Source organism: Protopterus annectens, chromosome 10.part0 (genome assembly GCF_019279795.1).
Source record: "Protopterus annectens isolate FY-2018-M chromosome 10.part0, PAN1.0, whole genome shotgun sequence".
NCBI classification, from domain to species: domain Eukaryota; kingdom Metazoa; phylum Chordata; order Ceratodontiformes; family Protopteridae; genus Protopterus; species Protopterus annectens.
This window is the reverse complement of record NC_056744.1, coordinates 1,486,593,027-1,486,611,328: the sequence shown is the minus strand read 5'-3', so window position 1 is coordinate 1,486,611,328 and position 18,302 is coordinate 1,486,593,027. Positions and strand designations below refer to the sequence as shown.

At 42.5% G+C, this 18,302-nt stretch overlaps 1 protein-coding gene across 2 annotated transcripts in view; it reads left to right on the top strand.

Annotated features, from left to right (window-relative positions):
* Positions 1 to 18,302, top strand: part of LOC122813671 (zinc-binding protein A33-like) — a 156,483-nt gene that overhangs the window by 130,952 nt on the left and 7,229 nt on the right. The gene's annotated exons all lie outside the window — the stretch shown is intronic.

The following is an 18,302-nucleotide window of genomic DNA, read 5'->3' as shown; positions in this document are numbered from 1 at the left end:
TTAAGTTTACAAAGATGTATACCATTTGTTTAATTGGACTACAGGAACCTTTTATTCTTCTTGGAACACCAGTAGCTGTCCTCAATATACAACAAATAAACAAATAAATAATACAATAAAATGAACATTTACTTTGTATTGCAGATCAGCAAGTCATAACATCCTCATTTTTAGATGCACTGATACATATTATTCACTAGATAAATTACTTTGCTTTCAGACTTCATTACTTTATAAGTGATGCAACTAAGTCTGTGTTTAACAGAGGACTTCTTTATCGCATCCATCTATCCTCAATCCCTTTTTCCATTTTTGCACATGTTGTCGGGGTATCACTTCAACAGTGACATTTATATAGAACCAAGTTGCACACTGCCAGCTGGCTATATCCACCATAAAAAAAAAACAGTTTAATTTGCCATTCAGATCTTTTAAAAAGGTAATTTTCCAATTTAAATGTTAGTGTTATAATATGCAGCACTTGCAGTATTTGAAAATGTATATAGTGTATAATTTTGTTTACTACTATATGTGTTGTCACTGTATCTGTGATTTCATATCAGTTAGATATGCCTTTATAATCACTGCAGAACTCTCATTTCAAAATACGCCTCCATTAATCACCTGTTCTGTTGTACATTTCCCCAAATAATTGCCTTGTGAAAACTGATTTTATGGAAGCATTAACCACATCAGTTTCTTCCATACCTTCTATAACTTTGAATGCATTGTAGTTCTTCAACGTCTTTGTTTCATCCATGGTTTTGATTTGTGTACAAGCATCATACTGTTATTTTAGGTTTGAGGAGTTCCTTCATATTCTGACCCACTTTATATATAAATGGTTGTGCATCATCTGCTACCTGCTTTATTTTTTTATCCACAGTAAATGTATTCCATGTCCTGTATATCATGTTAGTGATGTTTTCAAAGGCTCTAGTGTATATTACAAGAAATGGTGTTTGTACAAAGTGGCATCTAATTCTACAGCATAATCTGTTCACATCTTTTAGGTACCATCTTTGCTGTCTTGTCATGCAGTCTTATTTCCTTCTCACAGTCTGTCACCTTGTATAACTGTAATGTGTAAATCAGTCCTAATGTTCCTGCAACTGCTATGCAAATTCGTAATCACATGTAATCTTTCTTGAAGCACAAATACAATATTTTTTCTCTAACTATATTATTTGCAGTTATTCTGCATGCTGAAAACTACTATTAAGTGATATGCTTCTAAATTCCAATTTATTGTAGAAAACTCTTTGTAATGGATTCATGAATGCCTACACTAAATGTACATGATCTGTATTCAAGAACATCCCTACCACATTTTTTGTGCTGTCTGATTTACTATTCCTTCATGCTGGAATAGCTTAGTCCTGCATAGAGGCGGCCTTTTTGGAGCAAGACGGCAGCACGCCATGCATAGTAATGAGGCACGCTGCCTGAGCTCCTAGGCTTACACGGATCATGTAAGATTGCAGGGAGCATGTCCGAGAGCAGAGCTCTCAGAATATACACGCCTCCACAATTAAGAACAGCAGAAATGGGGCAGAAATGAGAGAGACCACTCATAGGTGTCCGCATATCCCCACCAACAGTCCCCATGTGCACAACAGCAACAAAAGCACACATAAATAAAAATAACAAACCATTTTATTTTTTTTTTTACGAATCCTATGAAAGCTAACCATAGGTGCATGGATGTGCCACCGCTTAGCTATGGTCAATGCAGCTTAAATGGCTGAAGAGGATAACAAGGATGATATATGCAAATGAAGCAGCATAGCAATAGTGTAATGGGCAGAGCATTTGCTTTACCAGTAGGCATTCCTGGTTTAAGTCTCACTGCAGCAGTTTCCATTTTCCATGGCAAAGCATGTTATGTGTAATATTTATGTTGCATAATCCACTAAATAACATATTTTTATGAACTGGAGTACCACAGTAAATGCACATGTGAGGTGTCAGTGTCATAATGAATAAGGCACTAGTAAGCATATTTAAGCACAAATAAGCAGTAGTAAGCATATATAAGCAGTAGTAAGTGGGCTTATGCCCGCTTACTCGGCGGTAAGCAATGCCTACACTGGTTAAGCTGTTCTATAGCTAACTCCCTGTAAGTAGATGTAACAGCAGGTTAGCAGTGCTTACCATCCCGGAAACCCATGCAAATCCACTTACAACTGCACAAAAGTGCCTTAATCACTCTGTATCCAATGGCCCTTGTTCTGCCCATCAACAAAATGAACAACCACGCAGGTCTCAAACCCAGGACCCTATACACCATAGTCACAGTAGTTAACCACCAAGCCATCACAGAAGTACAGAAGCATGAGGTATCAGCAAACAAAATCCTCACCATAGTAAAACCAAACTGAACCTGCGAAAGGAATCAGTATACAGTCATATGTTCCATATCTCACTAAATAACATAAATATGTGAGCTGGAGTACAGCAGTTAGCCCAGAAGTAAGGTATAACTGTAATAGAGTTTTGAAGTCCCCAATAAAATACAAGGACTCCTTAGAGTGTACATACACATTAATCATGGATACCAGGCATACACATAAGATGTAATGAATAATAACTCAATGACAAAAAGGAATTATAATGCAAAGTGTAATGTAAGCAATGCTAAGCATTGCACAGGCCAGCGTAGGAGGTGTAAGCAATGTGTAGGCCAGCTAACTCATTGTGCCCAGTGGTATACCCCTTTAAACAATGCCAACCTTAGGTAAGCAGGTTTGCCCATAGCTTAGCCTTTTCAAAACTGGCCAATCATGGAAAAGTGTGGGAAATCGGCCCTACTTAAACCCAAGAGGAGGGAATACATCTCATAACTGGTTGTAGCTACTCCTTGCAAGCACTATGGCAGTAAGGGGAGAAGGTGTGCACTTTCGGGCGCAGCGCTGGTACATCCAGGAGTCCAAGGTCATGGCAGGACTCCTTGTCAAAGACCATGATCAGAGACGGCTGCAGGGCCATTACCAGGGCTCCCAATATAAGGCGGAGGCCTGGGACCATCTCGCCCGCGACCTCACCAGTGCCACTGGCATACCCCAAACTGGTGAGTAGGTCAGGCACCACTATGCTGAACTGAAGCAACGTAAGGGGGACCTTTTGGAGGAGTGGCTTCAAGAGGCCAGAGTGGCAGGGGATGTTCCAGCCATGTGTAGGTATCACCCTGTATGTGTGTAATAATTGCCAGCTCAGGTATACCTTGGATAGGTATGGCTAAATATTCCTCTTATGTCACCCACAGCTACAATGTAGTGGGCCGCAAACTAGGAGTCCCACATCAGTCACCTGGCAAGGCTGCAAAGTGAGGCAGATCAGTAATACTCATGCATTTACTGTCATAGGAAATAAAAATAAAAGTAGCAGTAAATTAATTGCCTGTATAAAACCTGTATTGTTCAAGGCAAGTACTTTATACACTAGAGAATATGGCAGGAAAAATCTCATATTGTTTGTATGTCAATTAAAGCGTAATAGCCTGACAAAACAGATCTAACTGCTGGAGTGCATGTGTATATTCTGGTATCATATGGTAATGTAGATCTGCAATCATGTAATAGTACTGTTGTATTAAGCACTGTTACCCACACCGTGCAACATAAATTGAATATGTAGGAATGCCTGTATATGACAGGTATAATCCCCAGAGGCCATTTAGTACAACTGAGAGACACATAGACAGTAAACAGGGACAGCACAAGCAACAAAAACCAAATAGTGCATACAACTGAGATGTGAACTGTTGTGTTTTTAGCACACACAGTCACAGTTCGAATCCTGCCAGTGGTAGTAGTCTGCATACAGAATCATACCCCACAACTGTACAGATATGTCCAGTAAAGTGTCCCCTATCTGTTGCCTATCAACTTGTCCTCCTGGGAAATCAGTGGGATGATCCCAGATGTATAAGCATTAAACAGGAAATACAACTGATTGACACACAACTATGAGAACAAAGCTGGCATACTAGCAACTCCCCAATACCTTATGTGACTAAGAAGCCACATATGTCCCATTTAAACCCCAACTTCTCAAGATGTGGACAGAGTGTGTACACGAACAGAGTGAGATGTATGTGCATAATAGTAATGTGGAGTCTGGTACCATGTGGGGGAACATTCAGGTAGTGCTAATAAACATTTCTCCCACAGGTCTGTCAGATACCAACACTGTGCCCAGAAATACAAGAATGATATGCAATTGCTCTGAATAATGAGGTATTACATATCACTGTCACCCACACTGTCCTACAACATATAACTGTCTAGGAAATCTGTATAAGAGTGTTGTAATAAAAGGTCAGAATGCAAAAGCACAGGGGATTAATAAGACAGAAAGCAGATAGGAGATATACAGCAATATCTATATAGCAGAAACAACTGTGATGGGCAGTGTTTAAGTTGTAGCAGACACAGCCATGGTCTGAATCCTGGGAGTGGAAGTAGGCTGCATACAGAATCATACCCCACAACTGTACAGATGAGGCAAGGATATCCAGTATATGAGCCCATATCTGTTGCCTGTCCCCCTGGAAAGTCTGTGGGATTATCCCAAATGTTTAGCCAGCAAACGGAATACAAGTGATTGCCAAACATCTATGAGAACACACCTGTCACTGTTGCACCCTCCCAAAACGGTTAGGAGAGTAATATTTCAAGTATGTCCTATCAACACTCCCATGTTGACCAGAGTGTGTACAGTAACAGAGTGAGATGTATGTGCATAATACTAATATGTAATCTGGACCTTTGTGTAGCAACAGTCAGGTAGTGCTAACAAACATTGCTCCCACAGGTATGTCAGATACGAGCACTGTGCTGAGAAATACAGACCACTATAACCTGTACTGGTACTGTTCACTCTGGTATTGTAGGGAATTGTGAGTGTTGCATTGTCTCTGAATAATAAAGTGCCACTGGTCACTGTCACCCACACTGTGCTACATAATATAACTGTGTAGGAAAGCATTTATATGTGTGTGTGTCAGGTCACTAAAGGTGGAAGAGGACAATATTCTAGATATGTCCCAGCACACCAGCATGTGGTCAACACATGGCCAGAGTCTGCGTAGAAAGAGTTGGATAGCTATGTACACAACAAGAACCCAGAATCTGGGAGTATGTGCAGAAACCTTTAGTTAGTATTAACAAACATTCCCTCCACAGGTATACTAGGTAAGAGGTGTATACTGCAGGTAAAACCCGTTCATGTGTAACGATAACGACAGCCATATCACTGCCCAAACTAAGGCTATACAGTAGAGTAGTAAGATTTGTAAGGTACAGATAACAGCACTGACTAGGAAAGCAATGTGGACTACAGGAATATACTAGTTGTTCATAGGTTCATAGGCTAGTACTAGCTACTGCTCTCTCTAGCGAGCCATTTTGCTAAGCCAGTCCCCTGTGAGATTCAACCCTGTAACTTGTGTTTGTAAAAAGGCACACCTTACCCTCCCAACCCTTGACATCTTTCTCCCCCCTCACCATATCTCCAGCAATAATCAACATACCCACCCCAACTGGTATGTAATGATACGTATGTTCTGATAATGTCCAATTGTTTGATAACTATTTTAATGGTTCCCATGCATATGCTATATGGAATTATTCCAACATTGGTGGCATGGTCCCATCAATGTGCCTGCGTGCTGTTCTTATTACCACTGTGTTCCCATGTATGCATGTGTTCTGTTTGCTGTGCAACTGTTCGTTATCTGGTGCCTGGGTTAATGGGAATATCTATGCATGCTGTTATACCTAACCCTGGAATGTGTTGACTATTACTAATCCACATTTGTTGATGAAATCTAAACACTATAGCATGCTTGGGAAGGCCAGTCCCAGGGGACCCACCTGTCCCACCTCAGCTGGCTGTGGCACCGGGCACCAGCATGTCTGAGGCCCAAATCAGGACCTTCCTATCTTTGGTCCTGCACCACCTTCGGGTGGAACTGCCTCAGGGGATGGGGCTTGCCCCCCCTGGGAGTGGGCACAGACAGGCACCTGTCACCCGTCGCCAGGTTGGGGTCGTGGTGCATAGAGAGATCCACCAGCAGTTTGGTGATCTTCTATGCCAGCTCGAGGGCCACATGTCACATTTAGAGAGTCAGCCTGGCTTTGTGAATCAGCCCCCAGCACAGCCACCTTTGGGGCTGTGAAGGTGCAGTGGTAACTGCCCATGAGTGGGGACCTCAGTCCCACTGTTACCATTAGGGGGCTTGTGGGCTTCCGATTACCCAACACCACTCCCCGTCAAGGTGTTTACCCCCCACATGTGTCATATACTGCCCCTGTATGCATCTTGTTTGTCTTGTCTGTCAACTTACCCCACCTACCACCCCAAATATACCTACTACCCCTCCTCAACATCCCACTCTCACCTGAAAAAAAAGGCAATCTGTTCCCACAAAAAATCTTGCCCCATACATAGCTGTCCATTTCGCACAGGTGTCCACTAGGCACATGTAATCCAGTTTAATTGGCATTACAACTTAATTTTGTTGTCCTCACCCCCTCCCAGGGGTTTGAGTGGCCGAATCTACCTCCAATTTGAGTGTATATGCACAGCTGTTGCATTAGAAGACATGGGCAGCTATGGATCTTCCCTACACCCTTCCTGCACATCCCTGGCTATTTTCCCTACTGTCATTCCCTCTTTGTGCCCCTTTTTTCACCACTTTCCGATCAACCTCTTTTTCTTTTCTTTTAAAGAAATTAGTGCGGGGGTAAGCGGGAGTAAGCACTTTTAAGCAGCAGTAAGCAGGTTTAACCTTGTTTGTGTGGGAATAAGCAATGCCTACACAGGTTAAGCAATGTAGAAGCTAAGTGAGTATAAGAAACTTAAACCGGAAGTTAGCACTGCTTACCTCTGTGCAAACCCACACAAACCCACTTGCAACTGCTTTAAAGTGCCTTAATCACTCTGTATCCAATGGCCCGTGTTCTGCCCAGCAACAAAATAAACAGCCTCTGCAAGGCTTGAACACAGGACCCTGCACACTATAGCCAAAGTGATTCACCACTAAGTCATGTCAGATGCACATAACCCTGATGTTTTCAAAAACATATCATCCAGCCCAGCCATTCAACAGTGCAGAGAATGTATGCAACATATCTATATATATATATATATATATATATATATATATATATATATATATATATATATATATGAACATATATACATGCAAATGCCTACATCTATAGATATATATGTCTACACCTATATGTTTAAATATACACAGCAAGTTACATATGTATATCTAAGCAGATATATATCTATGTAGGTATATGCAGACATAATTTTATATAGTAAGGAAGCTAAAACCAGAGCAATCAGAAGGTGAAAAATTATAAAAGAAGACTGTAAATGTCAGTTTGAATAGATCCAATCCAAATGAGGTATACACCAAGGACAAACCTCAAAATCAAAATCCAGATGCCGGTGTCCAATCCAACACCAAAACAAACCAATTTCCTTCTTGAATATGCGAAATGAATATAACCGAAACGGTATAACACAAAAGTCCAACAAAAAAAAAAGCCCAAGGAAAATGAATTCTGAAAAAAAATTCATTTCCATCGCTGAAGTTATGTTTTAAAAAAATAATGGCTTTAATTTCAATGACAACAGGCTGACTGCAACAAAAAAAGATTATATATATAGGTATATATGGACATACATCTGTAGATAACAATGGGAAAATAACTAAAACATATATGTCCACATGCACAGTTAACGGGGATGAGAGGCCCCAAACAATATACGTCTTGTATGAATAGGTATACCCCCCACAGCCAAACACATCCACCCTGCAATACACTACCAAGTGTTGCAGACCCCATAACCAGGACCTGACATGACATGGACACAAGATGTTAACAGTACTACATCCCACCTCTATGATGTCAGGCTGGTATTGGTAACATATCATGCAGTACAGTCTGGCTCCCATAGGAAATGTACAGTGTGGAAGCTGTCAACATCCCCAGGATACATATACACAGACACATATATGCAGATACAGATATATACACACACATATATATATATATATATATATATATATATATATATATATATATATATATATATATATATATAGATATACATATGACTTCAAATACACATGCAGAGATATGTACAGTAAGATACATATGTAGAAGGTGCACACAATATGGAACAGACACTATGCCTACAGTTAACACCTTCACAACTGGACTCTGTATGAGCCACCCATACAAATGGCAATTGTTGCCTGCAACATATACCCACAGAGAGGTCATAGGATATAACACCACACACAGGTTTGCATAAATGGAATACCTATATTTGTGCACTATTACTGTTTTATATGCCATGTCATATAGCTGTTCAGACAGTGACATCCATATAAACAGAGTAATGCAACTGTGAAACAGTTATACTAATACAGTAGTCTGGAAAGGTTCACAACTGTTGCTGTCCAGGCCAAGCCCTTCAAATAGTACAATAGTAAAGACAGACTGGGCCACAGGATATCAAACTATCAACAGTAAGTAATGCAGGTGTATAGTTCAGCAGCCTCTGTCTACACTCTGTACAGAATCACTAGGTGGTAAAGACTTCAGTTGACCAAATGGGATGTAGCTTTTACATAACAAGGCATAAATGAAGCCATCACAAGCGCACTCACAAACAGAACAATCTGTATGGCAGGAGGTAGTAGGCCTACATTAACCCAATGTATGTAACTAATGTAACTACAGGTGAATTGTATGGTACTGTATATCCATATACCTTACGTCAGCTCCCCCCTGATACCCCCACATTTTGTAACAGCCTAGGTTATTTATGGTGCATCCCACCTAGACTCAATAATACAGGGCCAGATACCACTGTTACATACACTGGCCTCTAGAGTGCATAAGGGCACACATGTATTGTGTAGGTGAAGGCCACACAAATATGGCCCCAGCCCTACCTTATGTGTGGGGGATACAACAGCAGTGGACTGATGGGAGGAATGGCAGCATGATATACTCACAGCCCTCTACAGAACAACCCCTGACAGCATGTCATATGTGCAAAGCTTGGAATGTAGGTGGAGGACAGAGGCTGGAACACAGGCCCATATGTGGGAAACTGTTCCCATACACTAAGCAAGTTGCTGCTGTTACAGGATATTGTGCAGCATACCCTTAGTCAGGGATTTGAGGTTAGAAATAAGCTGGCCTACATTTCCCATTGGGGAATACACATGTACCTGCATATATAGCAGGCTCTACAGGCATGTCACAGCACAGAGTAACAGACACCTGTGTGGAAGTGCATAACCACAACCAATGTGAACACAGCCACAGCCACATATGGTACACTACCGTACTATTACAGTATATGGACTATCTGTTCAACATCATCCTCATATGTGCCACTCATACACTAACCCTACATACACTTGGTCACTACACAGTGTGGTCTGATGCCTGTCTGTGGTATGGGACATGTGTCTGTTTGACCCTACAAACATGTAAGCTGATAGGGTAACATACAGTGGAGCAGCATGTAACATCAGATAGAACAGGACCAAGAGCAATGACATTTACCACAGTCAGTACACAGGCCAAGGTACATATTAACAATACACACACTGTCGACAATCACCATAAGTACACAGACCTCAGTACTGTGCACACAACCACAGAATGTCCCGGTTATGTCATCAAATATAACCCCTACTGTACATAACATGTGTAGCAGCCTGATATCTCATTGGCTTGTTATCAGATATGATGTCAATAAATATGATGTATAGCACATATGCACCTCTTACTTCATGACATATGTACAAACGTTGGCAGAGTTGTGGCTGGAGGCACAAACACAGGGCCATTATTGACATGTTGCTGTGATAACCTCATACATTTACTGTTGTAACAGGGTTTGTTGCAACAAATGTCCTATGAGGGAAATGAAGTCAGTAACTCTCACGGCTGCCACCATCTGCAGACTGCAGTCCTCTCTCTACCTTCTGCAGTTCACATATAGGTGCTCTGTGGATAACACAAGAAACAAAAGGCACCACACACTGCCCCGTCTGCAGATGACCCTACTGATGGTGGTTTCCTCATAAACATAGCACTAACATGATAGGTATTAAAACATGTAGGACAGCCATAGCCACACACACCCTGTTAAACCAACATTACTCCAATTGCAGTATAGCAGCACTTGCAGTCTGTAGTCAAGTCAGGCACATCCCCCTTCTGTGTGTTGGCCTGTTTCCACAGTGTATGTTGTTAGAGGTAAATCCCCAATCCATCTGTTATGCTATTTGCCAGACAGCAGATGTAGTTCCTGCTCACAGTGAATGAAAAGGCCCAACACCAACATGATGTTTGTAGTTATTGGAGTGTGTTTCCATGCAATTAGCTATGGGAATGTTACCACAGCTGTTCCATATGCAATTAGCTAGAGGAGGGCTGCAATTCATGCAGATGCCATCAGCTGATCATGAGCATCACTTACAATACACATGCTGCAGCCTAAGCTAAGCAGGTGTAGGCCTCCACATCCACCAATGAGGGAGTGAGAGAAGCAGACAGAGGCAAAGTAAAGTCAGGGAGAGGTGGGGAGTATAACTTAATCATGTTTGTGTCACACACCTACCGGCACAGCATATCAAACCCCTGATGACTATGTAGTGCTATCAAATTTCAATGCAGTTATCAGCTGCGCCACATAGGTTACATGTTGAGAAGCCCTCAAAACATATATGTGATGGTGAGTGGCATCTGCAACAGCAATATTTTAGCTATATGGTAGGTGTAGTACACGTGCCTGTCCGCATCAACAGGTGCCAGTATCAACACAGCCACACTCTCACAGGGATGCACACACATTGACACACATGGCAGGGCCAGGAATAGAACTCATCACTAGTGAGATTGCCACAAAACATTACTGTGCAGGTATCACATGCACCAGAGGGGTCATACAGAGGTAATATGGGAAAAGGGTATGTGGAGGTGTCTGACATTGGACAGCATGCTTCAGTATGCCAGTGGGGGTTGTAGTGAGTGTGAATGTGATCTTATGCATCATACAACACACACACACACACACACACACACACACACACACACACACACACACACACACACACACAAACACACTGCCAGTACTGACATGCATGGGTGCATTGCTTCACAGGTGTGTAGTGGTTGACTGTGCCAGACAGCTATACAAGGCTAGGTGATGAGTAAACCTTGGCATCTGCCAACATGACACTGGTCTGCATTGTGGCTCAGGGGTGTAGTTTCAGGATTTACCAACACAGGTGGGTATTGTATTCACCATCCCATCACCTGGGTACAATGCTGTGCATTGCTTGCCATGTATGTGTTCCTTAGTCCATGACATCGACAGTGTCTGTGATGTGCACACCTCCCACATGCATGTACAGTGACATGTGGAACTGTACCTGGGGTGTCTGGCCCATGTTGTGTACACAGATTATCATCAGATGTGCCAGTCCTGGCCTCATGTGGCAGGAACTGGTAATGGACAGCAGGTTTACCCTGCACCTACATTGATAGCATGATACCAGCATTCCCTGGTGTCAGTGGCATCTGTCCATACAGGGCATGTTTTCAGGCATGGTATGTCCTTTGTGGGTCACATTTGATGGCACCACAGGTGTTGCAGGTGTCCAGTTGGGAACATGGAGAAGGTGCACTGGACAGATGGACAGGGTGCCATGCCCTCTGTAGCCCACTGCAATCACACCATAGTTACTATCAGTGGGCAATATGCAGGGTACTGCCAACATAGTGGTTGTTGCCTAGGCAAGTGTGTGTGTATATGAGGCCTGGGTTGAGAGTATTCTCTGTGTAATACTAGAGTTGCTAACTTTGTTTTCCTGGCCTTGATGTCACATGATTTCACATATGTTATTCCTGTATGGTGGACATTGATATATACTAGGGCCACCATATAAGAAATTTACAAAACCCACTCAACATTGAGCCCAGTTATTACACACTCACAACCACCTCCACACAAGGTACAAGTTGCAAACACACACACACACACACACACACACACACACACACACACACACACACACACACACACACACACACACACACACACCTGTCATGCCTGGGATTAGAACTCCTACATAACTAGTTTATTACACTACAGCACTATGTGGTTAAAGGATGCGCCATGGAGATTACTGGAGTACTCCTTCCCCAAAGGTGTATTTCACATTGAATTACATCAATAGGATTGCCAAAGTAAGGTATTTGAATTGTAGTGAGTGTGGCTAGGCTAAAATGCATTGCTCCCTACACAGACATTGAAACACACACAAAACTTCCACAACCAACATGTGTGGGTATAGAATGCCTAACAGAGTTCTATATTACTCTATGAGCATGAAGCTGTTATAGGATGCACCATGGGGATTACTGGAGTACTCCTTCCCCAAAGGTGTATTTCACAGTGAATGACATCAGCAGGATTGCCAAAGTAGGCTATTTGAATTGTAGTGAATGTGACTAAGCAATGCATTGAAACACACACAAAACTTCCACAACCTACATGTGTGGGTATAGAAGCCCTAGCAGAGTTCTATGTCACTCTACAGCATGAAGCTGTAATAGGATGCAACACGGGGATTACCGAAGTACTCCTTCCCCAAAGGTGTATTTCACAGTGAATGACATCAGCAGGCTTGCCAAAGTAGGGCATTTCAATTGTAGTAAGTGTGACTAGCCTAAAATGCATTGCTGTCTCTACACACAAACACACACACACACACACACACACACACACACACACACACACACACACACACACACACACACACACTTGCCAAGTCTGGGATTATAACTCCTACCTAATGAGTTTATCATACTACAGCTGTACACAGTAATGGCACATGCTACAGAGATTACTGGGCTACAACCTTCCCAGAGATGTATTTCTAGGTGGATGACATCAGTTGCCTTGCCAAAGTAGTGTATTTGAATTGTAGGGAGTGTGACTAACCTAAAGATCATTGCTCTCTACACAGAGTCAGACACACACACACACACACACACACACACACACACACACACACACACACACACACACACAAACACACACACTTGCCAAGTCTGGGATTAGAACTCCTACCTAACTAATTTATCATACTACAGCTGTACACAGTTATAGGACACGCTACAGAGATTACTTGGCTACATCCTTCCCAGAGGTGTATTTCTAGGTAGATGACATCAGCAGCCTTGCCAAAGTAGAGCATTTGAATTGTAGTGTTTGTGACTACCCTGAAAAGCATTGCTAACTACACAGACAGAGTCGGACACACACACACACACACACACACACACACACACACACACACACACACACACACACACACACACACACACACACACACACACACACATATGCACACACACACAGACTTGCCAAGTCTGGGATTAGAACTCCTACCTACCTAACTAGTTTATCACACTACAGCAGTATGCAGTTATGGGACGTGCCATGGAGATTACTGGGCTACAACTCTCCCAAAGGTGTATTTCACAGTGGATGACCTCAGCAGGCTTGTCATAGTAGGACTATGGGATGCAGTGTGTGTGCATGGGCCATAACACATTCATCTACAGGTTGACACACCACAAGCAGGGCACACACAAGGTCATATTTCACAGGTATGTGTATATAGCTGTTAGATGGCTACTTCCTTGTACAGTCATGTTGCACAGCTATCATGTGCACCACATTGTAATGCTGACAGATACCGGTGGCTAGTATCTGCAGTGAGTGCCATCTGCACCTCTTGTGGTTGTGGCCCTTTGGCTGTGTGCTGGGTGGGACAGGCCTGGATGGCTCCTTGTCACAGTCACCCTTTTCCACACATCTAAACAGAAAAGGAGGAGGCTCTGCACTAATCTACTCTAACCTTCTCTCTGTAATCACTCTACAAACTCCAATTCCACAATTCAAAAACTCTGAGCTAACAGCTAGTCTCCTACAACTAAATAAACACAAAAATATCTGCATTATCTCCCTTTATATATCCCCTGGCGACAACATCTCTACCCTTGAAAATATTCTTCACTGGGCCTCAACCAAAATAAAATTTGAAACTTTCATCCTTGGCGATGTTAATATTGATTGGAATAAAATTAACTCTCCTTCTCCCTCCCTATTCATTAACCTGTACAACTTTACCCAAGTAATTCACACTATCACATGCCCAAATAAACACCACCCCCCAGGATCCATCATCGACTGGATCTTAGTCTCCCACCCAAACAAAATAACACTCTCTGGCACTATCCCAGACACCTTTAGTGACCATCTCCTGCATTCATACATCGCTCAAACAACACAACTAAACATCAGCACCATTACATCCACACTCGTAATCTCAGCAACTTCAACCCCTCTAACTTTTCAAACACTCTTAAACACATTAACTGGCAAATTCTAAATACTCTTCCCCTTGACAACGCAGTAGAACATTTCAACTCCACTTTCCTAAAAATTCTCAACTCCCAAGCCCCTCCAAGAAACAAACGAGTCAAAACTAATTCTGCTCCATGGCTCTCCAAAGAAACCAAACAAATCATGAATTGTAGGGACAAACACTGGAAGCTCTACCAGAAGAATAAGATACCTTCCACCCTGCTTCAATACACACAACTTCGCAACCAAGCAAAAAAACTAATCATCTCTGACAAAAAAACTATTATAATAAACTTCAGTCTAACAATAACGTAAGCCCAAAACAATTCTGGAAATCTATTAATTCCCTACTCCTCCCAGGATCCAGAAATAATCCCTGCCCTGACCCTAGCATAACTGACTCAGAACTCAGCTCTCTCTTTAACACATTTTTTACTGACTCTATAGCTAATCTTACCAAATCTTTCCCAGACAACAATCCTTCCTACTCTCATTCCTCTTCTCCCTCCTACCCTCCTCACCCTCCTAATTTCAATCTCAAACCTGTTCCAACTACTTTTATAAAGAGATTCCTCACTAAACTAAAGCCTTGCTCAAATGCCCCTGACAACATACCCTCCTCCTTCCTCAGCTGCTGCTGAAGGTATTGCCATCCCTATCAGCATCCTAATCAATAGATCTTTAAAAGAATCTTACGTTACCAAACTCTGGCGTGCTGCCTTCATCCTTCCTCTTCATAAAGGAGGCAAAAACACTAATATCTCCAACTTCCGCCCAATCGCCCTTCTTTCACCTATATCAAAAATTCTTGAAAAATGTGTCCACCACCAACCTATGCCTTTCTTAACCCAAAATAACCTCATAACTCCCACCCAGCATGGTTTCCGCCCTGGCCACAGCACCATTACCACCTTACTATCCTTCTTAGATACAGTAAATCGGGCCCGAGACTCCGGCTTACTAGTATCCTCAACACTACTAGATCTTTCTAAAGCCTTCGACACTATCTCCCACAATCACCTACTCTGTCATCTCTAACCTTCATCTTTCCCCTGAAACCCTCTCCTGGTTCTCCAGCTACCTATCTGACAGATCACAAGCTGTCAGATGGAATAACTCTACCTCCTCATTCCTGCCCTCTCCCACTGGTGTTCCCCAGGGATCCATCCTTGGACCCATGCTTTTCAACATCTTCATAAATAACCTTCACACTGTCATCCCTGACACAACAGTTATCCAATACGCTGATGACTCCACCTTAGTTTGCTCCACTGCCAACTTGCCAGAATTACTGTCAAAAACTCAAATAGCTTTTTCTACTACTGAGAACTGGATGCACTGCAACCATCTCTCTCTCAACTCTAATAAATCTAAAATACTTCTCTTTCCACCCACCAGGGCCTACTCCTTCGACAAAAATGCTTTCAAAGTCCTTAGCCAAAACAACACTGCCATAGAAGTGGTTCCTTCTGCAAAACTCCTAGGTATCACCATAGATGAATACCTCAAATTTGATATCCACGTACAACAAAACATCAAGAAAACCCACCAAAACTTGGCATGCTCTACAGGAATAATCACTTTCTCTCCAACTCCTCCAGGCATACTTTAGCAACTACCTATCTCCTTCCTTCCTTACTATATGGAGCCCCTCTTCTAACTAACCTGTCTTCTTCCCTCACCTCTAAACTTGAAACTTGCTACAATAAAATCTCCAAATTCGCAACCAAATCCAAAACCTGTACTCACCACTGCCTCTCCCTACAATCATTGAACTGGCTGGAACTCCCTAACTACCTCGACTTCCTCCAACTTACCACTGCTCACAAATTAATATTTTTTCCTAATAAGTGCCCAGCTCTAACAAACATCCTTCCCCCTTACATCCCAACCAGATCCCTGAGATCTGAACATCAAAATTTCATCACTATTCATAAACCCAAACGCCCTGCAGGCCAACTCCTTCTCTCTTTCATAGTAGGCAAAAAATGGAACTCTCTTCCTCCCTCACTTAGGACAATACCTTACCCAGAATCTTTCAAAACTCAACTTTTCTCATTTCTATCCTCCAAACGAAATGCTCCTGCTTTCACCCTACATAAATACAAATACATTTCCCCATAGAGCCTACTAAACTCCTGATGCAAACTTCACTACGTCTCCTTTTCTATTTACCTTACTCAAACTTATTCCATCACCTTCTGTTCTTTCAATTTCTCTCTCAACTCTTAGCATGTATATAACACAACTGTCCAGTAATCACTGATGCCTATTTCTTGACAATTGATTCCTATTGCTCTGAATGTAAAAACCTGCAACTTTGTCTCATTGCTTGTACAATGACAATTTATTATTTTACTATACCTGTTTTGCATGAATTCATACTTGTATTTTTACCTCTGCATTTGAAATTTCTTTTTGTAACCTCTTATTGTGTGTAGTGTGTGTTTTTTTTTTTTTGTGGAGCTTTTCTCCCCGGGCCTCCACTGAAAATGGGCACTTTCTGGCCCAGTGGACTTCCCCGGTAATCAAACTGAAATAAATAAATAAATAATAAATAACATCTATGTACGTCTACCTTTGGCTTATTATAGTGTAATGTCCTTAGATATATGTCTGTATTCCTATCCACTGTGTGTGCAAAGCATGTGTGGTGCATACTGAGTAGTGTCTGCACTAACATCTGCGACTGCCAGATATGGCTGGTCCACTGGTGTTTGCAGACATGGCCTTCATGTGTTTAAGTGTGTGAGCATGCCCAGTATGCCCATCTGTATTGAATGTGTAGATTGAGTCCAGGTAGTTTGTACTGCGGTGCTGACCTTTGTGTTGTACACCTACAGGTAGCATACTGTTTCAGCAGGGTATCCATCGATCATGTGGCATTGACTGTTGCTACAGTTCTACACAGGATTGAGGGGCACACCTGACTGTTGCCACATTTCTACATAGGATGGGGGAGGGCACACCTGACACTTGTACACATTTTCTATGACTGTACTGGTATGTTAGGTACTCCATTTCATTCTGTATTCTTACCTATCATGCTGACTAGAGGCATACCAGTGTACGACAGATCTTAGCTTTGATTTACCTACATATTACTTTCTGACTTCCTAACCTTCACAACTAACGTCCCACTGCCTGACCGGCTGTAGTCTGTCTGTGTAGGCCTGGGGGGGGTAGGCATCATTCAGAGGTCATAGCACAGCCTTTGTTTGTGTTTGTCTACACCTGTCCTGCTGGCTGTGACTGTTGTTGTGTATGTGACCCCCCTGACTGGCATGTGTGAGTCACTTACCTTGTGGTTGTCCCAGTATTGAGGGTGGTGCTGCAGGGCTGCCTATGTCAGATACATATAGTACACTCCCTACTCATGGTTGAGTACAGGCAGTGTAATATTTGGCATCCCTTTTACTGTATGTGATAGTCAGAGAGAGGTGTTATTCCCTGGGTCTCTCCTGAGTCAGTGTATGTGCTATGCGTTGCCTCTTTGCCAAGGCCAGGGCATACTGGGCATGCCTCCTTCTACCTACTGGGGCAGGCTCAGATTGTTCCTCCTATGAGTCACTCTGTGCCTGTGCAGGCCTTGGCAATGGTGGGGGGCTGTATGGCCATACCCCATGCTGCTCCTGCTGTAGCTGTTTCCGCAGGATCATATTGTGTAGCATGGCACATACGAGGACAATTTGGGTACATGTAGCTGGTGAGTACTGCAAAGCTCCACCGGATGTGTCCAGGCACCGGAACTGTGACTTGAGCATCCCAAACACACTCTCTAGTATAATTCTGGACTGTGTGTATGCCTCATT